This window comes from Canis lupus, chromosome 30, assembly GCF_011100685.1.
Source record: "Canis lupus familiaris isolate Mischka breed German Shepherd chromosome 30, alternate assembly UU_Cfam_GSD_1.0, whole genome shotgun sequence".
NCBI lineage: Eukaryota > Metazoa > Chordata > Mammalia > Carnivora > Canidae > Canis > Canis lupus.
In genome coordinates, this window is record NC_049251.1 from 5,744,690 (window position 1) to 5,769,647 (window position 24,958).

The following is a 24,958-nucleotide window of genomic DNA, read 5'->3' on the forward strand; positions in this document are numbered from 1 at the left end:
GTGATTACTTTTGACTTTCCAGACTTCTAAAAGGAAAGTTACCTTGAAACTTTGGGAGAGGATCAAGAAAAGAAGTCACTTCATCTTTTGTCAAATATAGTGATCATTTTGTCCAGAAACCTCCCCAGCATGGTCATACACAAGAACCTTTGTGTATATCTGTAACTTCATTTGAAAGCAAAACAAGGGCCATCATTCCCCTATTGGTGCCATGAATTAATCACTAGCTTTAATTAAGAACCACATTACAGAGGCCTCTATAATTGGAGAGTTAATTTAATGAGCTATTGCAAATTAAAGTAATTTCCACTTCCTTAAACTCAACTGTGATGAATGGAGTTTTTCAAGAAAACTTCATTACCTGTCCGATTATCCTAAGCCTTCCAAATCATCTAGTTTGGACTAGGTTTGTCTGCAGTCCAGGGAGCAAAATCCTTCATGGGTCTGAAATCAGAAAGATGCTGATGGTACATTCATGAGGTAGATGTACTTTTGTCATACAAAGTTTACATATGTTAATAGATTTAAATTGGTCTATAAACTAAGTCAATTGCCATTTCTCAATTATTTATATAAATTAAAGGATGGCTTAACTTAATTTCTACCATGTGTGCCCTTTGGCACTAAAGGTTACTGAAGATTTTAGACTTCTTTTCAAGGGACTGGGAAGAAAAACTACCTACTATCTGCCAATATTTAGCTGTACTTCATAAGAGGTAGTTTATTTTGGAGTCTATAATGATATAATCAAGAAAACCATGAATCTGATGTAACTTCCCCTACTCAGCTCCAGCACATCTCCTAGAAAAGACCATAAACAAACTGCAAACAAAAGAAATAAAACTGTATAGGATTTCACCACTAGGCATGGTCCCAAACCAAGGCATGCAATTTTAAGGATCTTGACATCATGGCCAAAATAGACAAAGCAGATGTGGTTAGCTTGGTTGACTATGGATTATTGGAATAAAATGGCAGAAGAATACATTAACCCTTGCACCCAGAATCAAGGAATGAGGTGCTTCTGAAGACAAGAAAGAGAGGTTTGTGATTCTTTACCAGTATTGACATGTACATATTTGAAAATATATTCATTGAACACCAAAATTAAGTGGCTAGCACCCTTTTGCAGAGGATCCTCAACAGGAGAATAAATAGGAGAAAAAGAAAATTTCATATATAGCCCTATCAAGGCTGTTTTTTCATGATAATAGCATGCAGACTCTAAAGTTCTTTACCTGGATTTTTCAATTCCGGATAGACATATTCTATCTCTCCTTTACTCTTGGTCTCCACTATAAGAATAGGTAGAGATGGGAAGAACTTGTCACAACCCCATAATTAATTCCAACCACATTTCAGCCACTAACTCACTTTGTATAACAGATCTCTGAATATCAAAGATCAAATGAGATTGTTCATTGCAATGAAATAGAACATACACATGAATGTCAGAAATTCTAAAGTGCTCTATAAATGAAGGTTGAATAGTGAAAAATTTAGTTCTACGTTTTCATTTCTCAAGTGTCCAAGTATTAATAATTCAATAAAGGGATGTAAATTTTCTCATTGATATTCTTAAATTCAGTAGGTGACAATAGGTATAAGCCAAGCAGTTATCCATTTTATATAATAAAATAATTTGTGTTAAATTTTTAAAAAATTTTATTTATTCATTCATCGAGACACGCACAGAGAGAGAGGCAGAGACACAGGCAGAGGGAGAAGCAGGCTCCACGCAGGGAGCCCTATGCAGGACCCGATCCCGGGGCTCCAGGATCACGCCCTGGGCTGGAGGCGGTGCCAAACCCGCCAAGCCACCAGGGCTGCCCTGTGTCAAATTTTTTTAATGCAGCTTATAAAAACCCTTTTTTCCCCTAAATCACCTTCATGAAAAAAAGTCTCTTACCAATGGCTTGGATAAAATCACTGGTGATAAATCCATGAGAAGTAACGATGAAAAATTGTGATATAGAGTTATATACTTTACTTAAAAAAATAACAGTTTGTGTCTGGTTACTAGAATAGTGCATGCTTGCTAGGTGTGGTGGCAGGTGCCTGTAATCCCAGCTACTCTGAAGGTTAAGGTAGGAGGGTCGCTTGAACCCATGAGTTCTGGGCTGTAGTGAGCTATGCAAATCAAGTAGTTGCACTTAAAAAAAAAAAAAGTAGCACATGTTTATTGGAGGACATTTGGCAATTATTTTTAAAATTATTAATTTTCAAATACTGTGGTCCCTTGTATTACCTAGTCAAATGTATATATGTGCTACTCCTTACAAAAGTTTCTCTCCTTCACCAAAAGCGAGAGCATATGGACGATCTTTTGGATGCCCCCTGCTGGCGCAGTTAAAGTGAGGGTACTGGACTCAGTGCTCCAGGTCTATAGCAGTTTTCTTTATGCCCTGTGTTTTGACAGAAAAGAGAGGAATTTCAGAGCTGCAGTTGGCAGAAGCCTAAACTGGCTCTCAAGACTCCCAGCCCGTGGTATTTACACATCTTCACCCAGGGATCCAATCAAACATTAATCCAGGTGCTACTGTGAAGACATTTGCAGATGTAAATAAGGTCACAAATCAGTTGATCTTAATATAGGGAGATGATCCTTAGCAGAGCTGGCATAATGAGATGAACCTATTAAAGGGGCAAGGTTCTTCCTGAAGAAAGATTTGGAACATGAAAAGGAAGCCTCTAGAACTGGGATAGCCCCCAGCTGACAGTCAGCAAGTAAACAGGAATCTCAGTCCCACAACTACAAGGAAGAGGATTCATCCAACAACCTGAATGAGCTCAGAACCAAATTCTGCTCCAGGGTCTTCGGAAAAGCATACAGCCTGGCCAACACCTTGATTTCAGTCTTCCAAGACCTTGAGCAACAGAGCCAGGCATGCTGTGCTTGGACATCTGACCTACAGAACTGTGAACTAATAAATGGGTATTGTTTTAAGCTGCTGTGTGTGTGGTAATTTGTTGTGCAACAACAGAAAACAAATGCAAAAGTTTTGCTTGTAAAAGTCTGTTTATTCTTGTCTATTGCTGCTGTAGCATTCTATTGCATGAATGTGCCACCATTTGTTTATCCATTCAGCTGTTGAGGAATACTTGGGTTGTTTCCAGTGTGAGGCTATTCTGAATAAAGTAGCTAGGAACGTTCATTGACAAGTCTTTGTGGAGACATCTGGGGCAACTTTTAAGTCCAGCGCAGAAAACATATAAGGAACCATTAATTCAGGAATACTTCACCATCTCCCAACCTGTTCATCCATCACCCTATGTTTGAGATATGATCCACAACAATCAAAGGTCCTGGGTCTCCTATAGCAGTCAACAAATATGTGCCGTGCCATGGCTAATCCCTCAGCCTACTTCCCTGCCTAATTCCAGGCCATGTTCCGTAATGCCTGTTTTGAATTTTGGTGTGATTCTATAAATAAAAAAAGCTTATAGATATCCAGGGACCACAGTACTTTATATTCAAACTACCCAGCAGATGAAAAGGAAGCAAATAGAAGAGAAACCACCCGATCTCCACTCCACGGGTGCCAATGACAGGACATGTGCAAAAGCAGTGCTATTGACAGAACAGTGCAAAAACTTCCCTCTCGTTTTCAGTGATATTTGCCCACCCTTAAGGAAACATTAGGAAAGTATTTCATAGTCACTGACACCATATTTCTCACTCAGTAATTAAAACAACAATTTTATGGTCCTTTTTTTATACAAAAGATGGAGGATAAGTTTGGCAACTTACCCAGGAATTCAGTGAGTCCAGGATAGAGTAAGGATTCAGGTGCCTGGAATCCCCATCAGGTGCACTCTGCATCAGCAGACAGCCCTTTCCACTTAAAATAAATGCTGAACCAGAGATACTAGAAACAGGCAGTCACAATGAGTGCTTTGCATAGGTTTTGCTTAAGCTTAATTTTTTGTGTCTTGATTGGGGAAAGACGGTTGTAAAAATTAGTTTAAATCTAGTTGGCTGTTGGGGTGCCTGGGTGTCTCAGTTGGTTAAGTGTCTGACTCTTGGTCTTGGCTCAGGTCATGATCTGAGGGTTGTGGGATTGAGCCTTGTGTTGGGCTCTGCGCTCAGCAGGATCTGCTTGAGTTTCTCTCTCTCTGCCCCTCCCCCTGCTTTGGCACGCACATGCTTGCTCTCCCTCAAATACATCTTTTTAAAAACATCTGGTTGGTTGTTTAATTGAATATGATTTATTTTGTCAATGTCAAGAGCCACAGAGGACAAAATGGGAAAGGGGAGAATAAGATACTGACTTGGGTAACTGTCTTGAGATGCTTCATTCAAAATTTATATTGTTTTAAAACCTCTCTTTGTTGGTAAGAGATTACAAAGTTTCAAATACAGTATATACAGGTATTAGAAATGGTAAATTCAAGAATGGTCATAGTCATGGGAGCTTGTGCCTTCAGGTATTCAGAATTGGTCAATTAGTCAAAAGAATAAAAGGCTTTAAATTAGAAGAAGTAAAATGACCTCTACTGAGAAGTGATGTGATCCTATAGATAGAGAATTCCAATGATCCAACAAAACAAAATGAAAAACACCCACTAGAGCTAATAAATGAACTCACCAAAATTTCAGGGTACAGAATCAACACAAAAAAGTCAGATGTGCTTCTATACACCAGCAATGAGCAATCTGAAAAAGAGACTAAGGAAACAATTTCATTTACAATTCCATCCAAAAAAATAAATAAAATAAAATATCTACTTAAAAAACTTAACCAAGGAGGTGAAAGACCTATACACTAAAAACTATGTAACACCCCTGGGAAAATTCTAAAGGAGACCTCTATCAGTGGAAAGGCAGATATCCACATCCGTAAACTGGGTGACAACAGTCTTAAGATGACAGTACTACCCAAAGCAGTCTACAGATCCAATGAAATCTCTATTAAAATTCCAATAGCCTTTGTTCATAGAAATGGAAAAGCCAACACTCAAATTCACATGGAATTGCAAAGCACTCCAAACAACAATCTTATAAAAAGAGAAACTGTCACAATGAGATGTGTGATTTATTTGAGAATAGAGAGAAATTTCTCCAGATACATAACCGTGATTAGAATCTAGCTAATTGTAGAGTGACTGCCTTTGACTGAAAAAAATATCCATTTGACCACCTCCTTGATCCTTGAAACCCTGGCTGAGCGGGACGTCCTTCTATCTGGAATCAACAGTCATGGTTGCTGCCACTTGAAACTCCCACCTGATTCCAGCATTCTCATAGAGGAAGGTCAGTAACTGATAGCACCTGGTGTGTGTGTGTGTGTGTGTGTGTGTGTGTGTGTGTGTCCGTCTGTCTAGGGGAAAGTAGCTTTTCGCAGGTAGAAGTTTCATCCTCAAAGTGAGACCTTGGAATCATTTCTCCTATTCTTTCTTCTCCATCAGGGTTTGGTAGTTTTCTGAAGGAAAGACCAAAGTGAGAGAGTGATATATCATAATGGAAAGGACAAGCCTCATTCAGACTACCCTCTGTCACCAATTTGGTGAACTTGAGCTGATAACTTCATTTAGTTACTTCATCTGTAAAATGGGCAAGTCTCCCCTAGTCCACATGCTCACCAAAGGATTTGTAGATCTGTGAACTATCTACTGGCCATACATGTCTCAATATACAACAGTTTGGGGGTGCCCGTGTGGCTCAGTTGGTCAAGTGTCCGATTCTTGGTTTCAACTCAGGTCACTCTCATGGACTATGAGATTGGGCTCCAAACTCAGTGGGGAGTCTGCTTAAGGATTCTGTCCCTCTGCCCCTGCTTCACCCCCAGTCTAAATAAATTAATTAATTAATTAAATCTTTAAAAAAATAAATATATGACAACCTGAACAAATCTTTTGGCCATGGAGATGTACACTTTTAGGGATGTGGCCATATAATTCAAATGTCTACTCAAAAGTTCTGTTATGCATATATAGTTAAAAGTACATTTATAGGCACCTGGCTGGCTCAGTGGTGGAGCATCTACCTTCAGCTCAGGGTGTGATCCTGGGGTCCTGGGATCGAGTCCCACATCGGGCTCCCCAGAGGGAGGCTGCTTCTCCTTCTGCCTGTGTCTCTGCCTCTCTCTGTGTGTGTCTCATGAGTAAATGAATAAAATCTTGTTAAAAAAGTACATTTATAAAATAATATATTGATTTTTAAATAATGTATTCATCCACTGTCATTTCACAAAACAATGTTATTCCTCATCACTGCTGTTTTACGATTGATTCAGCAGTTTATTAGACACATCATTGTCACTTCCTTCTAAGTTGTTTGAAAACTAACACTTTTTGGGACCGTATGCAATGTTGTCACTAGAAATAATATCTGAAGTCACCCATTTGTATAGTACTTGGTCATTTTTTTCATTTCTTGATGTATATTTGTAATCTCCATAATGTGCCAGTTGCTGAATTGCTTTCTATGTGTTCTCTAAGAGGTCTATTTAAAAAAATCTAACACTTAAAATTTCAGGGCTAATAATTTCAAGAATAATGACTACATCAGTGATAAATTTCTTTTCCTCTTTGTTGTAACCAGTTCTGGCAGATGACCTCCATAAACATCCAAAACAGACATTAACTTAGATCATTTCACCCCAAAGCATCTTCCCCCAACAGTAGTTTGCTGTTCCAAATTCAGCTATTGAGAGAGTATCCAAAGATGATTTCATTAGGTTGTGTATTGAAGGTGACTTCCTTCTTTCTGGGAAATAATTTTGGAGACAAAAAAATTCATCTTAAATTTGAGAAAATTAGGGTATATATAAAGCCATTAATTCAGATTAATTCCAGAAATTTAGAAGCAGCATATGCCTTGTTTGTTCAGTTTTTTTCTTTGTTTGGCTTTGGAACCCAAGGTCACAACACTCTAAGTAGAATTCCTCTAAAATTATATTACTATTATTCTTCTTTTAAAAGAAAGAATCAGAACTTAATACATGTGCTCGATGAATAAGGCTAACTCTGAACCACAAGAAAACAAAAAGGAAGCCCTCTGAAAAGTAAAAACTAACCACCCCCACTGGTTTATCCTAACACTGACCAAGAAGATAGAAAAAGAAAAGTTCCTACACAGTGCTTTTCAGTTTTTCTTCTGAAGTCAACTTTCCAACAATAACCTGGGCTGTGCCTTTTTCTTCTGATCTTGCTCTTTACATGGAAGCAGGGAAATGCTGGTGCCTGTAATAGTAGCCGGTAGCTGCTGCCTTTTATTTGCTCTCTTGGTCATACTAGAAAGTGTTGACACTTTCTAGTGGCCTTTCCTGATACTGGGGCATTCCTACCAAGAGTCAACTATGAAACCTTTTTCCGATCAGGAGGCAGGAAATGAAAAGAAACCCGTCTTTCCGTTTGGCTCAAAATAAAGATGAGTGTATCTAGTAGAATCCCAGGGCGGGTAAAAGTGTGAGGGGGTGAGAATAATAAATTCAGCTTTCTCCCTCCAACACCATCACCCTTTTTTTGGTCCCCAACAGAAACCTACAGGCAAGCTGTTCTCAGTGGATGTTAAATATTCAAAATTCTAGGAGGGAAGTGTTACGTGAGATTAGAGCAAAAACAGTGGGAGCAAAACGGTTGTGTTCTGTGTTCAACTCTGCAACAGGCAAAGTTATATGACCCATTATCCAAAGGTCTCCTTCACCTACCTCAGCTATGGGAATGGGGAGAACAAAACGGCTTTGGCTCCAAGAAAAAAAGATCAATTCTAAAGAGACTGTGGGGGGGCACCTGGGCTGCTCAGTCCATTAAGCATCTGCCTTCCCCTCAGGTCATGATCCCAGAGTTCCAGGATTGAGCCCAGCATCAGGCTCCCTGCTCAATGGGGAGTCTGCTTCTGCCCCTCCCTCTGCCCCTTCCCCTGCCCCTTCCCTCTCATTCACTCTCTGTCTCAAAATCTTTTTTTTTTTTTTTCAGATAAAGTCTTAAAAAAATGAAATAAAGAGACTGAAGTTCACCTTAGTATCCCCTAACTCTTATTTCCATCTAAATGGAAAGCCCAGACTGAAGTAAGGGCATCCTCAAGCAGCCAGTCTTTGGAATACATTGTTCTTAAACCTTGGAAGTCACACAAGAAATGCCACAGATGATCAACCCCGCCCCCACCCTAGATATTGGCTACCTGATTTCACCAGGCCTCTGTTCCCTCACTCAGGGGGAAAAGAGTTTGCCAATATCCTTATCAGGAGAATTTTGAATAGAATTGCTTAAGGAGAGGGTTAATACTGACTTTTGTTCAAGATAGCCAACTCCTCCCCCACACAAAAATCTGAAAATAATTCCGATAAAAAGAGCAACTCTGCTTGTGAGCAAACCAGATGGCTACACACCCCTTCATCAAGTCTGTTAGTTTTCACATCACCGCCTTGGAAGTTTCTCCCCAGGAAAACACATGGACATGAGACTTTTTGACTGAGTTAGGAATCTGTTTTAAAACAAGGCCCATCCACACTAACTCCTAGGTCTGCCTGACATAATTGCCCGCTTCATTTTCTTCAGGATATTTTCCCTGGCAGATTGACTACCCTTCTGGATAACTAAATATATCACTTATGGTCAACAAAGTGAAAACATTGAGGCTTCTTTGTGGAGAATTCAGACCAAACCTCGGTAATTGCCCAAATTCCCCACAGTCTCAGTACGTCGGGGCTGGGCATGCTCTGGAGGGTTGGAGCACTCATATTTGGAAAACATCTCAGATTCTACTTAAAGGTTTATTTGCAGAGCAGCTCACTAAAGCATAAGTAGAAAGAGCATTGGAGGCCATTTATTAAGGGAAGCTTCTTGTTTCATTGGGAAGGGGGATTGAATACTTGATCAGCTCACACAGTCCCACTTCCTCCAACTAATTGTCATATCCCAAAGAGGTGATAAATAAAGTCCAACCTCGGAACTGACACACTTTGTCCATTGCCCAACATACTGTGTGAATACATTGAAAGAAAATTTGCATCTTGGCAAATATGGAATTATTGAGAATACCTGGAACTGATCAAGATAAGCATTAGTGTGGGGATCCCTGGGTGGCGCAGCGGTTTGGCGCCTGCCTTTGGCCCAGGGGGCGATCCTGGAGACCCGGGATCGAATCCCACGTCGGGCTCCCGGTGCGTGGAGCCTGCTTCTCCCTCTGCCTGTGTCTCTGCCTCTCTCTCTCTCTCTCTCTCACTCTGTGTGACTATCATAAATAAATAAATAAATAAATAAATAAATAAATACATAAATAAAATAAATATTTTTTAAAAAGATAAGCATTAGTGTGGACTAAACTATTCTTTACATAGGCATGGAGTTCTCAGTATGGGATAAAGAGCTTATGAATAGACTTCAGAGTGGCTCTCCTTTAAATTCAACAGAAAAGAAGTTGATATCTGTATTTGTACCTTTCAGTGGAAGGGGTCCATAATTTCATTCACATTCACAAAGGGTACCTGACAAGAACGGTTAACAACCAGAAGCTTTAGTTTATATCACAAACACTGAACATGAAGTAACATACTATATACTTTCATGACTTGGTTTTACCAATTCAATCCTTCCAATGAATCCATACCCTCTTCCCAAATCCTGATCCTGCCATAGACCTACAACCAACAAGACTACTTGAACTACTCTAGATTAAACCAAAACTGTGTGTGAGATATTGACAAAGCAGATTTTTCTCTTCCAGTTAATGTTTTTACCTAAATAAAAAAAAAACCTTTCTTTAATAATCTGATTAACCATTAATGAGAATAAGACATATCTTGTGAAACAACTTTGAAAAGAAATGAATGCCAATGGTATAGTTTGGCATCCTTCTCACTAGTTCTAATTTAAACTTAATCATCTGGGATCCCTGGGTGGCGCAGCGGTTTGGCGCCTGCCTTTGGCCCAGGGCGTGATCCTGGAGACCCGGGATCGATTCCCACATCGGGCTCCCGGTGCATGGAGCCTGCTTCTCCCTCTGCCTGTGTCTCTGCCTCTCTCTCTCTCTGTGACTATCATAAATAAATAAAAAAATTAAAAAAAAAATATTAAAAAATAAATAAATAAATAAACTTAATCATCACTATGAATTATCTGTCTCCCAAAAGGCCTGATCTTATTTAGCATCAAAGCACTCTCAGATTTTGTACTAAACATGAAAACTGTTTTTAAAAATAGTGTTGCTAGATATAATAAAAAAGATACAATATACTTTAAGATTTAAAGAAAACTCTATATTCAAATAAACCATCAGCACTTTATCAACTTTATCATTTGATAATTGCTTAACTTAATTTTAATCTATCTCAACAAACTGATGTGCCGAAATTTTCACAGGAGCCTCTCAAAATGTTTTAAATTATTTTTCAAGAATGGCTTTATTGGTATAAGTCACATACCATAAAATTCACACACCAACTGTCAAATTTTAGAAATTCTCCTAACCCCCAAAAGAAGTCTCCTGTCCATTAGCAGTCACTCCCCATTCCTCCTGCCTTTGGTCCCTGGCAACCACTAATCTACTTTCTGTTTCTACTGATTTGCCTGTTGCGAACATTTCATGTGAATGGAATCATGCAATCCATGGCCTTTCATGTCTGAATTCTTTTACTTAGCACAGTGTTTTCCTGGTTCATCTGTATTGTAGCATCTATCAGTACTTTATTCTTAGAGACTGGTCCTGCAAATTTTTTTTTTTTTTTTTTTTTGCAATTGCACATTTTAATCAGGTGTAATTACATAAGGCACAGGTCAAACTATGTACAGATTTGAACTGCACAGACTGAACACATTCACTTTGGTGAGCTTTGGCCAGCATATACAGCTGTATCACCAACACCCCCACCAGAAGACACTTGCACCACTCTAGAAAGTCCTGTGTCATTCTTCCGTCAGAGGCCTGGAGGCAGTCTTGTAGATAAAGGGTCAGAAGAGGCCTCTCTGATGAGGTGGTCTCTGAGATTCTGAGGAGGAGAAGGCAGTCACCACAGGAAAGCCAGGTTGGACTGTGTCCTGATGTCGGGCAACCAAGGGGGCCATGTGTCTGATGGGGAGCAGATGAGCGGAAGCGAGAGCAAGGAGACTACATAAGGCCCGTGGCTATTGATGCACCTGGCCTTCAGTCCACCTGAGAGGTTGGTGCCTCCTAGGGTGTCTGCGTGGAGCTGCTGTGAGACCACGGGGCTGCCGCATCCTCACTGCCACAGCCACCCTCAGCATCTTCCTCAGCCAGCCGCCTCCTTGGTGAAGGCCTCCTGCAAAATTTTAAATGCTCTTTTATTTGGGCTGTTACTAAGTGTGTAGAGTTAATTATAGCAATGTCTATCAGATGTCATTCTGTCAAATAGATTCTGGGACACAGTGAAAAGCAAGGTATAGCGGTAAGGGGCACAGTGTGGTGCCAAGTGATCCTAAAGAGAGCCCAGAAACGGCACTGAACAATTGGATCTCCCCACATAGTAGTGGACTGCTGAGGTTAGTCAAGTGAGAAGATAGTAGTAGCTGTGGGGCTTCTTAGGGCAGCCAGACATGGCCCTTGGTCTTCCAAACGTTTTATTTCCTTCAAGTGCACTACCCAAACTTCTAATGTTCAAACATGTGCAGAAGACACAAAAAGGTTGAGAACCACCATTTACGCTGTTTTTTCTCTGCTTGGCTAAATGGTAATTGCCATCAACATACACCAAATCATTTTTTGGGTAAAAAAAACAAATACTCTTGAATTGACTCCAGTTAAGTCTTGCTTATCTTTTAGTAGAAGGTCATGCTTTGCTGGGTCATGAACACAGGTGGTCTAGATCATACTTTTTGCTTTCTTTCTCCACAGGCAGAGGAGGAACAATCTGTGTTGCTACGATGCCACTGAGACCATAAAAGGGCTGTCCTCCTTTCTCCCTATCACAAAAAGATCCTTTTCCACTTAATTCTTTTTAAGCACCGCACCACCCCCTTCTTCCTTGTCCACTAGTCAAAGAGTTTAAATTGATTTACTTGGAGCCAGGTGTGATTTTATTTGACCAGAGTTACAGGACTCTTGCCTATTTTAAGCACAGTCTTAAAGTAATGGTTCCCATATGGCCCATATGATCACATAGAATGTTTGTTAAAAATGTAGATATCTTGGGTTTGATTCTGATTAGGTAAACCTGGGGTTAAACCCAGAAATTTGCATCCTGAGTTACTAAATTGTCCTATGTTGAGTCAGAAATGCCAACCTACTAGCTTTAGTTTATAAACTGCCTCATACACTATTTCCAAAATGTCCTCCTTGAGTGTTTATGTATTCCATAACACAATAAAGTTAGAAAGGAGGACACAAGCTTTAATTTTTTTGTCTTTACATTTCACTACATGGCTTTTCTGATGCCAATTTTTATTCATGTCTTCCTCTAGGCACAGTGTGCAATAATGGTTATTTTGTCACTGCTTAATGAGAAGATGGTAGAGAAGATTCTAGAGAGATGAGCTAGTTCAGAGCAGGAAAAGAAGAAAAGGCAATATTCAGTTTCCCAACCTTGCCGTTTCTTGATCTTTGGTCCTAGGGTCCTTCTCTGAGTCTTCAAATCAAATCCTTTTTATAGCATATTGAAGAATTTTGAACATACCTACCATGGAACTCAAGGCAGATTTTGGCAATGGGTAAGGGCAACTGGTGATAGCAACCTGAACATCATCTTGCATGTTCACACATCACTATTAATTTCACTTAAAGCTAAAGGAATGCACATAACTGTCAGCTAAAATTGCCTACCTGAGTCTAGAATATTCCCCTTTCATCAAAAGGCTATGTGCCCATAGGTAACAGCGGTCAAAGGTTTTGAAAATACTTCTCTCCCAGAAGTTTTCTCTGGTTAATGGAGAGCAGTTAGGTTTCTATATTTTACTTTGGTCTCTCTTCTTGAGTATCTAGCAGTAAATTCTATCTACTGTCACGATTCTAATTCCTAACTGAAATAGTACAATATATGAGTGCACAAAGCAAGAAACATGAAGTGTATGAACCGAGAGGCAGAAGTACATCGGAACTAGAGATGTCTCAACATGGCTCAGCAAGTCCAAAAGAAAACATAAATCAAATGTCAGAGATAGCAAAGACACAGGAACCAAGTATGGAAACAGAAATAAAATCATATGGGTATATGGGAATATAAAAAGTTAACAAAGGCAAAAGTATAGGGAAGCTCAACACTAGGATACAGCTCAGGGAAGTGACCAGTAAACAGAAGGTCTGCCTGCATGGGAGGCTAAGATAGTCCTGTCTCAAAACACATGGAGAGCATCAGATGCAAAAAGAATCCATTCTGGACAGTCAGCTGTCCTGGTCCTGTCCACTGTACAAGAAACTGTCCAAGGCTTCTTAGCCATATATTTTGTTGAGAATAATCTTAGCATTTAGCCAGCGTGGAAGGATGGTTAATGGGAAGGAAGAAATATGATTGGGGAATATGAACAAATCTTATCTTTTTTTAAAGATAAGATTGGAGTATAATGGACAAGACACAATGCTACATTGGTTTCAGGTGTACAGAATAATGATTAAAGAACTCTATTCATTATGCTATGCTCACTGCAAGTGTATGTAGCCACCCTCTGTCACCATACAATGCTATTACCACACAGATAACTATATTCCCATCCTGTACCTTTCATCTCTGTGACTTACTCATTCTATAACTGGAAGCCTATCCATCCTACTACCCTTCCGATGGTATCCTGAAAGCCAGTACTTTTAAATTCAAATGTGTATGAGAAGATGAGAAGTAATGTGGAAATGGGAAACAAAAATTTAAAGGATTTCGGTCAGGCATCGTATCCTAGAAGCCATCCTGGAATTACCTGCCTGGGTTAGAAGCCCTTTCCTGCTCTCACAGCATCCTTCTCTTTCACCTACTATGGCATTGAACACACCCTGTGGTGATTGGCCATCTCCCCACTGAGGCTCCAACCACCTTGAAGCAAGGATCATGGCTTATTTATCTTTATATACTCTCTAGATAGCAGCTTTGCAATAAGGGCTTATCGAATGTCAATAATTACCTTTGTCTTCTCAAACCACAAGTTCCATATAGACAGGAAACACATTTTTACAACACTTCGTAGGCACAATATTCTAGTTGATAAAGATGAACATTTCATCTGCTAGTCTTTATTCTCTTACAACCCATTCAAGTAATATCCCATGAACAGATACTCTACAGGCATGCCAAGAATCTCCTCATACTGACGCAAGAAGCACATTCCTTAGACTATTTTGTAGAAAGTGCTTGGCTGAGTTAGAGGCTAACTATCAAGAGTTTGAATCTTTTGAACACATCCCAAGTTACTTTATTTTCTATAAGGGCCCTTGCTCATTTTTCTAAGAGGCAATATCACATAGCGATTAAGAACACAGATTCAAGAGCCAGACTGCCACAGTTGTATTCCAGGTTTTCCACTTATTATCTGGTGACCTAAGGCAAGTTACATAACCTCTCTGTGCCTCAACTTTATCATCTGTGAATGGGGATGAAGGTTGTTGAGAGAATTAACTACAACTACTGGCTGTTTTTTTAAGGTACTTAAAGCAGTGCCTGATGCATTGTATGCCATATAAATTGTACAAAAATTAGCTACAGTTATATTTTGCTTTGCCAGATACCATTGATTATTTTAATTAATTATAATATCCACCCAAATATATTTGGGTCCTTTCTCAAAACATTACTCCTCTCCATATTTGATATTTTGCCCCCGTTTTGGTAAAAGGTGTTTTATTATAAAAACAGGCAAATATGCTAAAAATTGAGAAGAAATTATGCATAAATTATCACTTCATTTTTTCATAAAAACAAGCTATCCTGACTTCCTGAATTCATCGTATAAAATTTCAAGAATTTATCTGAAGAAAGTAAGAGGTATTGAGGAAAGTATTTATCTTTTGTCTTAATCGTTTCCTAAGAAGTTGCTAAACCTGAGGTCGTTATTGTTTATACAGGAAAAGAATGTCTTATACTTGTGGAAAATTTTTAAAACACTGCTAACATGCTTTCTGATCATCCCTACTTCCTGTGGTGGGGTTTAAAGACCACACCAACTTTTGTAACTGCTGAGATTTACAGAGTGAAGCCTCATTTGATAATCTTGCAAAAATGGATAGGCAGTACTTCTCTTCCTTTCTAAATGCCACACATGCCAGCTTTTACAAATGTTAAAAGAATTTCCAGCCAGCCCCAAGCTGGTTCCAAGCAGGTGCACACGCTATTTCTCAGCTCCATCTCCAGGGTAGCCTAGGAAATCCCTCTTTCCTCGTGATCTCCCCTAGATCCAGTTAATCAGCCCTGGAATCTGTTTTCCTGGAGAATGAAAATGTTTTATTTTTAGCTGCCTAGGTTCTGACCAGTATCTCTGATATCTAAATAATGAAAAGTGGGAAAGAATGCATCGATAAAAATAAAAATGTTATTTACCTAAAATGATCAAGAGCTGGGATGTCATTAAAAGTTGGCCTTAGTAAGTTTTCCAGAATTAGCAATTTTTGAAGATTTTTGAATAGAAGAAAATACTATGATACAAAAATTCATACTTGAACATAACTTGATTTTTCAAAGACGCATGCTGTATTCTGTGACCGTCCCCAGGAAGAGCAGTTATTGTTCAATAGAAGCAAAAAGTATAGGCGAATAAAGTATAGTCATTTATAGCATCTTTTTAGTATATGTGCTGCCGAAGCGAGCACTATAGCATCTTTTTAAAGCTACATTTTAGGGCACCTGGGTGGCTCAGTGGTTGAGCGTCTGCCTTCAGCTCAGGGCGTGATCCGGGGGTTCTGGGATCAAGTCACACATCAGGCTCCCCGCAGAAAGTCTGCTTCTCCCTCTGTCTGTGTCTCTGTGTCTCTCTTTATTTATTTGTAAATAAATAAAATCTTTAAAAAAATAAAACAAAGTTGCATTTTAAATCCTTGTCTCTCTCTCTCTCTCTCTCTTTTTTTAGTTTGCCGTTTGCCTCAAGTTGAGGAGAAACAAATTCCACTGGAGGTCTCTATTTTTTTTCTGATTTTCTTTGAATTGCTCATCTTGCCCTTTAAAAAACAACTTTTAATTTTATGTGGCTCATTTTGCCCTTTTTGTAGAGTACAACGTGCTTAAATCCAGTTTATAGATGTATTCACAGGCACAAGCAAACCAATAATATCGCCTTTGTAAAATTACAAAAATAACTTTTTTGAAAGTCCAACTAGCTCCCACTATTAGAAGTAGAGAACACATCTGAGTCAAAGTCCTCTTCCTCAGAAACCCTGTTGTTGCCATGGGAAGACTGTGAAAATGCTCAAATGTGGGCATGCTGTAATTAGAACCAAACCGTGGGCTTTATGGGGCCTGTCACGATGTTTCTAGGAAGCTAGTTCTGCGTTGGCTCAGTAAGACATCCTTTTCCTACCATCATGACTCACTTGTGACTTCCAAGGCTCCCCCCTCATCCTCCAAACTCACCCCCCACTTGTTCTGGGTGGAAGAATGCCCAGATGCTCCAGAGGCAGATAAGTTAGGCGGGTGTCCAGTCTGCTAACGAGAACACACTCCTAGGCATCGTGGAAGTGGGGCAAAGGGTTTTGCTAGGCATATGCAGAGCTAATGATGTGATGGGTCTATGTTAATCATGCACAAGAGACTCATTTCTTGGCAATCCTAGCCCACTCGCTGATCCATCCAAGCCCTCTGCTTCCTCCCTCTTTTCTTCCTTTCAGGAAAGCATGTGCAAGTTCTCCCCCAAACGATGAATCTCTCTGCTCCTGGGGGAATCTACGAGTCAGAAATGCTTTTAAAAGCAAAGAGGAGCCAAAGCCTTTGCATAAATAGGCCAGCTGCAGAGCCTCAAGGCGGGGAGTTAGGGAGAAATCTCCTTGTGGCCGAGGCCCCAAACCTCCTGGCTGCCACTTATTTCCATTGTCTGCCCACAACCCCAAACAAGCCAGCCCACACCTCTGTGACTGTACCCACTGTCATTTTCAGGAAAAGAGCTTTTCTGAGTCCATATTGGCATTTCTGTGAAATTGCAGAAATAATTCATTGAATCACAGAACTGAAAGAGATGATCTAATCACTTTTATTTTTAAAACAATGAAAATGCAATCAGGAGAGGTTATCTGACCTGCCTAACCTCACACAACTCTAAATATCTAGAGCCAGAACTAGAATCTGCATCTTTTTATTCCTTGTCCTTTGCCTTTTAATCGCAGGTGAGCTTGTACAGGTGACCCCTATGGTGGATGTGCTCTTTGCACTTTAGCCTTCCTGCTATGGTTTCCTTTAGCTCTCTCTTGTCATTTGTGTCATGAGTAACCAGCATACAGCTGAGCTGAATCTGATTATGAAGACTTATCTGTGGCATTTGTTAAAAATAGAAATTCCTAGGACTTTCCTCGGGAGATTCTGGGATGGGTCTCAGGAATCATTTAACATGTTTCCCAAGTGAGTCTTAGGATGAGGTCATTTCAGGGAAAAACATCATAGACTAACAGTCAGGAAGAAAAGAAAAATATGTTTGATGGGCAAGGTGTCCGAACAAGAACAGAACACAGAGATGGAGAAGACCAGGAATTTTGCCTCCTCGCTGCTTTTTTAGTGGGTTAACCACTAGACCACACTTCCTCCCTAGGAGAGGCAAGGAATTAAAATCAAAGGTTTACCACTGATTCATGCTGCCTGCTAATGCTGCTTATTGCGCCATGCTGTGACCCAACTCTCTAAGGCTTGGAAACAGATGTGGGGAGTGAGCAGCCTTGAGGTACTGAGGGATGGGGGAGGCGGGGAGAAGGCAGACAGCCAGAAAAAGAACTTCCTCTGCTGCTAAATTTCAGGCAGGAGTGGAAGTCAGTCTAAATTGTTACCATGCAGATCTGGAATCATTTTTGCAATTGCCTGGCTCCAATTCCAGGTTTGTGCATTCTGCAACAAGAACTGAAAACTTGGTAATGCTCCTGACCTGACTTTTGCCTCTGCCCTTATCTGAATGCATATTATGAAGTTACACTTTTAACTTGACAGTCATTTCATTAGACAAGAGAGTTTGGTTACTCTCTTTGCCCCATAAGCTCCCTCCCCATGCACACTTTTTAAAAGGAAGTAAAGAAGAGTTAAGCAATTTGACCAAGGTTATGCTAATCTCAATATTGTGATGTTTGGATCAAAAGTGCAACCAAGCCATTTCAACTAAGCTTTCCAGACTCCCTTCAATATATTCTTAGACAACTGAAAGAACTGGATTCTTTTTCTCCCATATGGTGAATATTAAGATGTGCCCTTAAACATGTAGTTTACCACGCTGGTGTTTGTCAAAATCACAGAGCTTTTCGGTGTTAAATAATTGATTCTATAAATAGATTTTGTGACTTCTTTACTAAAGGGGAAGCTCCACAAAGGTGGGCAGAAATTACAGCTTTGGTTTTTACTAGACATCGCAACTGTAGCAGTGTTGAATTTCCAGGGGATTCTTTTTTTTTTTTTTTTTTTTTAAGATTTTATTTATTTTTTCATGAGAAACACAGAGAGAGAGAGAGAGAGGCAGAGACACCGGCAGAGGGAGAAGCAGGCTCCATGCAGGAACCCCGACGTGGGGCTCCATCCTGGGTCTCCAGGATCACACCCTGGGCTGAAGGTGGCGCTAAACCGCTGAACCACCGGGGCTACCCCTTTCCAGGGGATTCAAAGTTGGATTTTAGGTCTCCAGGAATTAGGATTCCCAGATTTAACTAAATTTGAATTTCAAAATTTTAAAATATTAATATATACATATCTCATGCAATATTTGGGACATACTTATACCAAACCATCATTCATTATTTATCTGACATTCAAACTTATCTGGGCATTCTGCTGATTAATTTCAGAACCCTAGCAAGGGTTCTCCCCATTAGCACCAAAGTCTTCAGGATTCCCCCAAAGCTGATGAAAACGCAACCATTCCAGCCAGATTTACAGTGTAGTGCCTGAGGAAAAAGCAGTCATACTACACTGTGATCAATTATAAAGCAGAAAATGCAAAGAGGTCCAGAATCCCAAGACAAGGGGGTGACCCAAAAAGGCAATGTTGGTCATGAAGGTTTCTCAGAGTTGGTAACATTTGAGCTTGATCTTAAAGGATAAATAGCCCATCAGTCAGAGAGATGGAGGCTTGAATGAGCATAGACTCAGCGTGGCTGGAGCATTCGAGGTGTGTGTAGAGGACTAGAGGTCAGAACTGATGGACATCAAGGGTGAGGTTTGGAGGGTTGGCTGGGGTAAACTTGTGACGTGCCTTTAGGCCATGCTGCAGAGTTTGAAACTTCTTTTGATGGATAGGGAAGCCAGCAAGGTTTTTTCAGCTGAGTGGCATAATCATTTCTGTTTTTGAAAGATAATTCTGGTGGCAGATTGGAGTGGGCAGAACTCGTAGGCAGGGAGACCAATTAGGAGGTTATTGAAATAGCCCAGGCAAGAAAAGAGGAGCTTATTTCAACTAGGCAGCAGCAGTGGAAATAGTCAGGGAAGCAAAAATTTCAGAGACATTTACGTGGTAGAATCAATACAACTTGGTGATGGATGCACAGGGGCAAGAAGATAGAGGACAGAATTCACGTGGTGTAAGCCTCCGGACAAATGAGAGGCATTATTTTTACTCGGATCGTCTATCTGTAGAATGGACCAATAATACTTCATAAGGCTACTGTGAAGATCATTTAAGATCATGTATTTGAAAGTGGTTTGTCGAGTATAAGGAGCTGTAAAACCGTACTGTGGTCAAATGAACATGCATCTATCTCAGTGGACAATGAAATTTTTTCAGGACAGAGGTTACATTTTATTCATCTTTGGCATTCCCTAGTGTAGTGTCTTGGATGTATGGGTAACCAACACATGTTTGGAGCATTGAGTCACATTCAAAATTCTGCCAAACAACAAAATACAGTTTGTCTGGTTTCTTTACCATCTTCTTGGTGTGTGTCTGGAAGTGTATCATGGACCAAGGTTGGTGGAAATACCAACAAAATCAGAGCCACAAACCCCATGAGAAATATCCACTTAAGGAATCGTTGATGTTGAAGGAAATCTCTTGCTCTTTGTTCACAGATAAACACTGAGAGCCATCTTAGCTGCCCAAGCAGGTTTTCCTCTTTACATTGCTCCCATTTTAAAATTTAAAATCAGAAAGAAATTATCTGCTTAATCTGTTTCAGACGTGCCACTAAATCCACCTTAGTTTAGGTGTGGAATACTCTGGCCTTCTCTCTGTATCCCAGTATCTAGCACAGTGCCTTTGCTGTGGTTGCTGTTCAATAAGAGTGTTGGTTGTCTTTTTTTTTTTTTTTTAGATTTTATTTATTTATTCATGAGACACACACACACACACACACACAGAGAGAGAGAGAGAGAGAGAGAGAGAGAGAGAGAGGCAGAGACACAGGCAGAGGGAGAAGCAGGCTCCATGCAGGGAGCCCGATGCAGGACTTGATCCTTGAACCCCAGGATCACACCCTGAGCTGAAGGCAGATGCTAAACCACTGAGCCACCCAGGGTCCCCTCAATAAGAATGTTATAACTGAAAGAAGATCATGATTTCCAAATTAAGTTCACTCAGACTTTGAATATGACTGACTATTCTCACCAAGCAAAGCACTGTAATTTTGAATTTTATTGCAAAATACGAATAGCACATTTTCAAATAATAATTCCATCAGATTTTTCTCCTCCTAAAATAAATCCATCTCCCTCACTCTTTTTCTTTTTCTTTTTCTCTCCCCACCCCCCCTTTGATTCTGCTATTTCTTAGACTACTTTGATTCCAAGAATAATTTTTTTCTACTTCCCTGTAACTGTTTTTTTCTCTCAATTTGGATCAAAGTAATAAATAGAGAGAAGTGTAGCACAAGTCTTCTGCTTCCATCAGGTACAAATTACAAATTATCATATTATTATTTTATTAACTTCTGTTCATAGTTATTTATTGAGCACATATCATGGGATATTAATTACACTAGAAGCTTTAGATCTCATTTAAATCTTAATCCTGGGACTCCTGGGTGGCTCAGAAGTTGAGCATCCTTCTCTGGCTCACGGCATGATCTGGGGGTCTTGGGATCGAGTTCCCCATTGGGCTCCCTGCAAGGATCCTGCTTCTCCCTCTGCCTGTGTCTCTGCCTATCTCTGTGGGTCTCTCATGAATAAATAAAAATCTTAAGAAAAAAATAGTAACCTGGAAAAACTCTGTTATTCCCTGTGAACCATTAAAAAAATCTTAATTCTATAAAAGAGCTCACACTGTCCCCTTTTTATATGAGAGAAATGAGCTTTAAAAAGATTAAGTAAGCTATTCCAGGTCAAAGAATTTGACATAAGCAGGATTCAGACTGGATCTTGCCGATTCCCCCATCATTTCCTGCTTACTAAACCAATGATTCTCAAACCCTAGCAACAATTATTTTTTTTATTTTTTTATTTTTATTTATTTTTATTTATTTTTATTTTTTTATTTTTTTTTTCAATTATTTTTTTAAAAGACTATTTATTTATTTATTCATGAAAGACAGAGAGAGAGAGGCAGAGACACAGGCAGAGGGAGAAGCAGGCTCCATGCAGGGAGCCTGACGTGGGACTCGATCCAAGGTCTCCAGGATCACGCCCCGGGCCAAAGGCGGCGCTAAACCGCTGAGCCACCAGGGCTGCCCCCCTAGCAACAATTAGCTGGAGGGCTTATTAACCATAGATTGGTGGGTCTGACTTCCAGAATATTTCAGAGTGATTCAGTAAAGATAGATGGGACAAAGAATTTATAGCTCTAACGAGTTCCCAGATGGTATTGATGTTGCTGATCCAGCGAGTACACCTTGAGAACCACTGAACTGAAGGATATTGCCTAATGTTGGCTCATTATTGTGCTCTAACTTTGTGGTAGTCATTGACCTGGGCAGTGAAGATACAAAGATGAGTGAGGCACTTCTTGCACTTAGGAGTTTACAGTCTAGTTGAAGAGCATCAATAATATAAACATGGTAAATTCTGTAAAGTTACATGCATGAAGTGCTAGGGAAACACCGAGGGACAAACCCCAACCAGGTGAGGGGGTAAGGGGTAAAGAAGGCATACTGGAAAAAAGTAATTCTTAATTAAAATTTTAAAGAATGACCAGGAGCAAGGGAAAGAAGAAGGAAAGATGGAAACAGCCTGTGTAAAACACAAGGATAGTACATGTTTGGTATACTAAGAAAATTATTAGTAGTTGGTTATAACTAGAGCATAAGCACTTGCAGGATGTCAGAGGGAGTCTTACATATGACTTTGAGTTTGGATTTTATCCTTGAGAAAAGACCATCCCTTTGTAGTATGGGGACACTGGATACAGGAACTAGAGTTACAATAAGAAAATAGAGAAATCAAGAAGCCATTTCAGTATCGTAATGATTACCTGTGATAATATCTATAAAAATTGATGAACCTCTAGCCAAATTAACAGGATAAAAATAGAGAAAACCAAAAGTATTATTGGGATTGAGAGAGGGGATAACATATATTCCACAGATATTAAAAGGGAAATTAGGATATATTAGAACAACTTTATGGTAATAAATTTGAATTTGTAGATAATATGGACATTTGAAAGACACATACTACTAAATTCACTCAAAAGAAATAGAAAACCTGAATAACTCAAAATTTATTAAAGCTCTCAGATTTGTTAAGAGCCTTCCCACAAGGATAACTCCATGCCAATATAACTTTGCTGAGGAATTCTACCAAATATTTAAGAAAAAATAATAATTCCACATAAAATCTTCCTGAAAATTAAATATGTAATACTTCCCAGCTCATTCTGGTAAGGCTAACATTACCCTGACACCAAAACGAGACAAAATTATAAAGGAAAAGAAAATTACTACCTATACTGTGCATAAAGATTGGTCCACAATTCTTAGGATTTCACGAAATTAAATACAACAATATGTTAAAAATAAGACATTCCAAAAAATAATAATAATACATTCCAAGAATGTAAGGTTGGTTTAACATTTGAAAATCAATGAATGTAAGTAACTATGGTTAACAAGTTTTTTTAATAAAGATCTCTCCAATACATGTACAAAAGCATTTGACGTATTTCAACATCCATACCTGATAAAAACTGTCAGAAAGAAATGGGGGAAACTTTTAAAACTTGAAATGGCAGCTATGTAAAATATACACTTAACATCATACTTAAATGATAAAAGGCTGAATGCTTTCCCTCTAAGATTAGGAACAAGGCAGGGAGGGATGTACACTCTCATGACTTCTATTCAATATTGTACTGGAGTGTCTAGTCAGTGAAATAAGGAGAAATAAATAAATTTAAAAATATCTGGATTGAAAAGAAAGAAATAAAACTATTAATAGAAAAGAAAGAAATAAAACTATTAATAGTACAATTGTCTATCAATAAAATCTACAAAAGCACTGCTAAAACTAACATAAATTTAGCAAAATTATAGCATATAAGATCTATAGAAGCCTATTATATTTCTACATAATGGTATTAGAAAATTGAAAATTTAAATTTAAAAACACAATTTACAACAATATCAAAAGTACTTGAAGATAAATCTGACAAAAGATGTATATGACATGTACACTGAAAATTACAAAACATTGCTGAAAGAAAGTAGATATAAATAAATGGAAATACCATGTTCATGTATCAAAAGATTCACTTTTGTTCATGTAAATTCTCTCCAAATTGACGGATAATATCAATGCAATCTCAATTAAAATCCCAGCAGGCATTTTTGTTTCTAAAACTCATATAGAAATATAATGGGCCTAGAAAAACCAAAATAATTTTTTAAAAAGAATAAAGTTTAAAAACTTACATATCTTTCAAGATTGATCCTAAAGCAATGGTAATCAAGATTGTGTGATGTTGGGCAGCCTGGGTGGCTCAGTGGTTTAGCGCCGCCTTCAGCCCAGGGCCTGATTATGGAGACCTGGGATCGAGCCCCCACATCGAGCTCGCTGCATGGAGCCTGCTTCTCCCTCTGCCTGTGTCTCTGCCTCTCTCTCTGTCTGTGTCTCTCATGAATAAATAAATAAAATCTTAAAAAAAAAAAGATTGTGTGATGTTGATTTACAAATAAACATATACATCAATGCAACAGAATAGAGAATACAGAAATAGATCCACACATGTATGGACAACTGATTTTTGACAAGGGTATAAAAGCAATTCAGTTGAGAGAGGACAGTGTTTTTGACAAATGGTACTTGAACAGTTGGATATCCATATACAAAAAAAATTAACTAATTTCAGTTCATACCTCCCAGTAATACAAAAGTTAACTAAACCTATATCAAAGAGCTATTTATAAAACCTAAAATTTGAAAACCTCCAGAAGAAAACCTTCATGACCTTGGATTAGGTAAAGATTTCTCAGGTACAACAACAGAAGCACAATTCATAAAAGAAAAAATTTTTGATAAATTAGACTTCATCAAAATTAAGGACTTCCGCTTTTTGATGGAAGCCAAAGGGCTTGTATCCTAAATATATAAAGCACACTTAAAAACTCAATAATATAAAAACAATCCAATTTAAAAATTGGGCAAAAAGTTTGAACAGACATTTTATTTTTTTTAGAAGACTGTCTATTTGAGAGAGAGAGAGAGAGAGAGAGCATGAGCAGAGAGGAGGGGCAAAGGAAGAAGAAGCAGACTTTCCACTAAGCAGGGAGCCGGATGCAGGCTAAATCACAGGACCCTGGGATCATGACCTGAACCAAAGGCAGATGCTTAACCAACTGAGCTACCCAAGGGGCCCCTTGAACAGACATTTTACCAAAAAGATATACAGGTAGCAAATAAGCACATAAAATGATCATTAGTCAACATCATCAGCCATTAGAAAATTAAATTAAAACCAAACCACAATGAACTATCTCTACATACCTATTAGAAAGGCCAAAATTTTAAAAAGACTAACCATACCAAGTATGTAGACAATTGGCATT

The 24,958-nt window shown here is 39.0% G+C and overlaps 1 long non-coding RNA gene across 1 annotated transcript in view; it reads right to left on the reverse strand.

Annotated features, from left to right (window-relative positions):
• Window positions 1–10,327: 10,327 nt before the first annotated feature.
• The window catches only part of LOC119866863, a 121,367-nt gene continuing 106,736 nt past the window's right edge, over window positions 10,328–24,958 (reverse strand). Inside the window, exon 4 of the long non-coding RNA XR_005381453.1 lies at window positions 10,328–11,222. This is a non-coding gene — a long non-coding RNA (uncharacterized LOC119866863). The remainder of the gene's footprint in view (window positions 11,223–24,958) is intronic.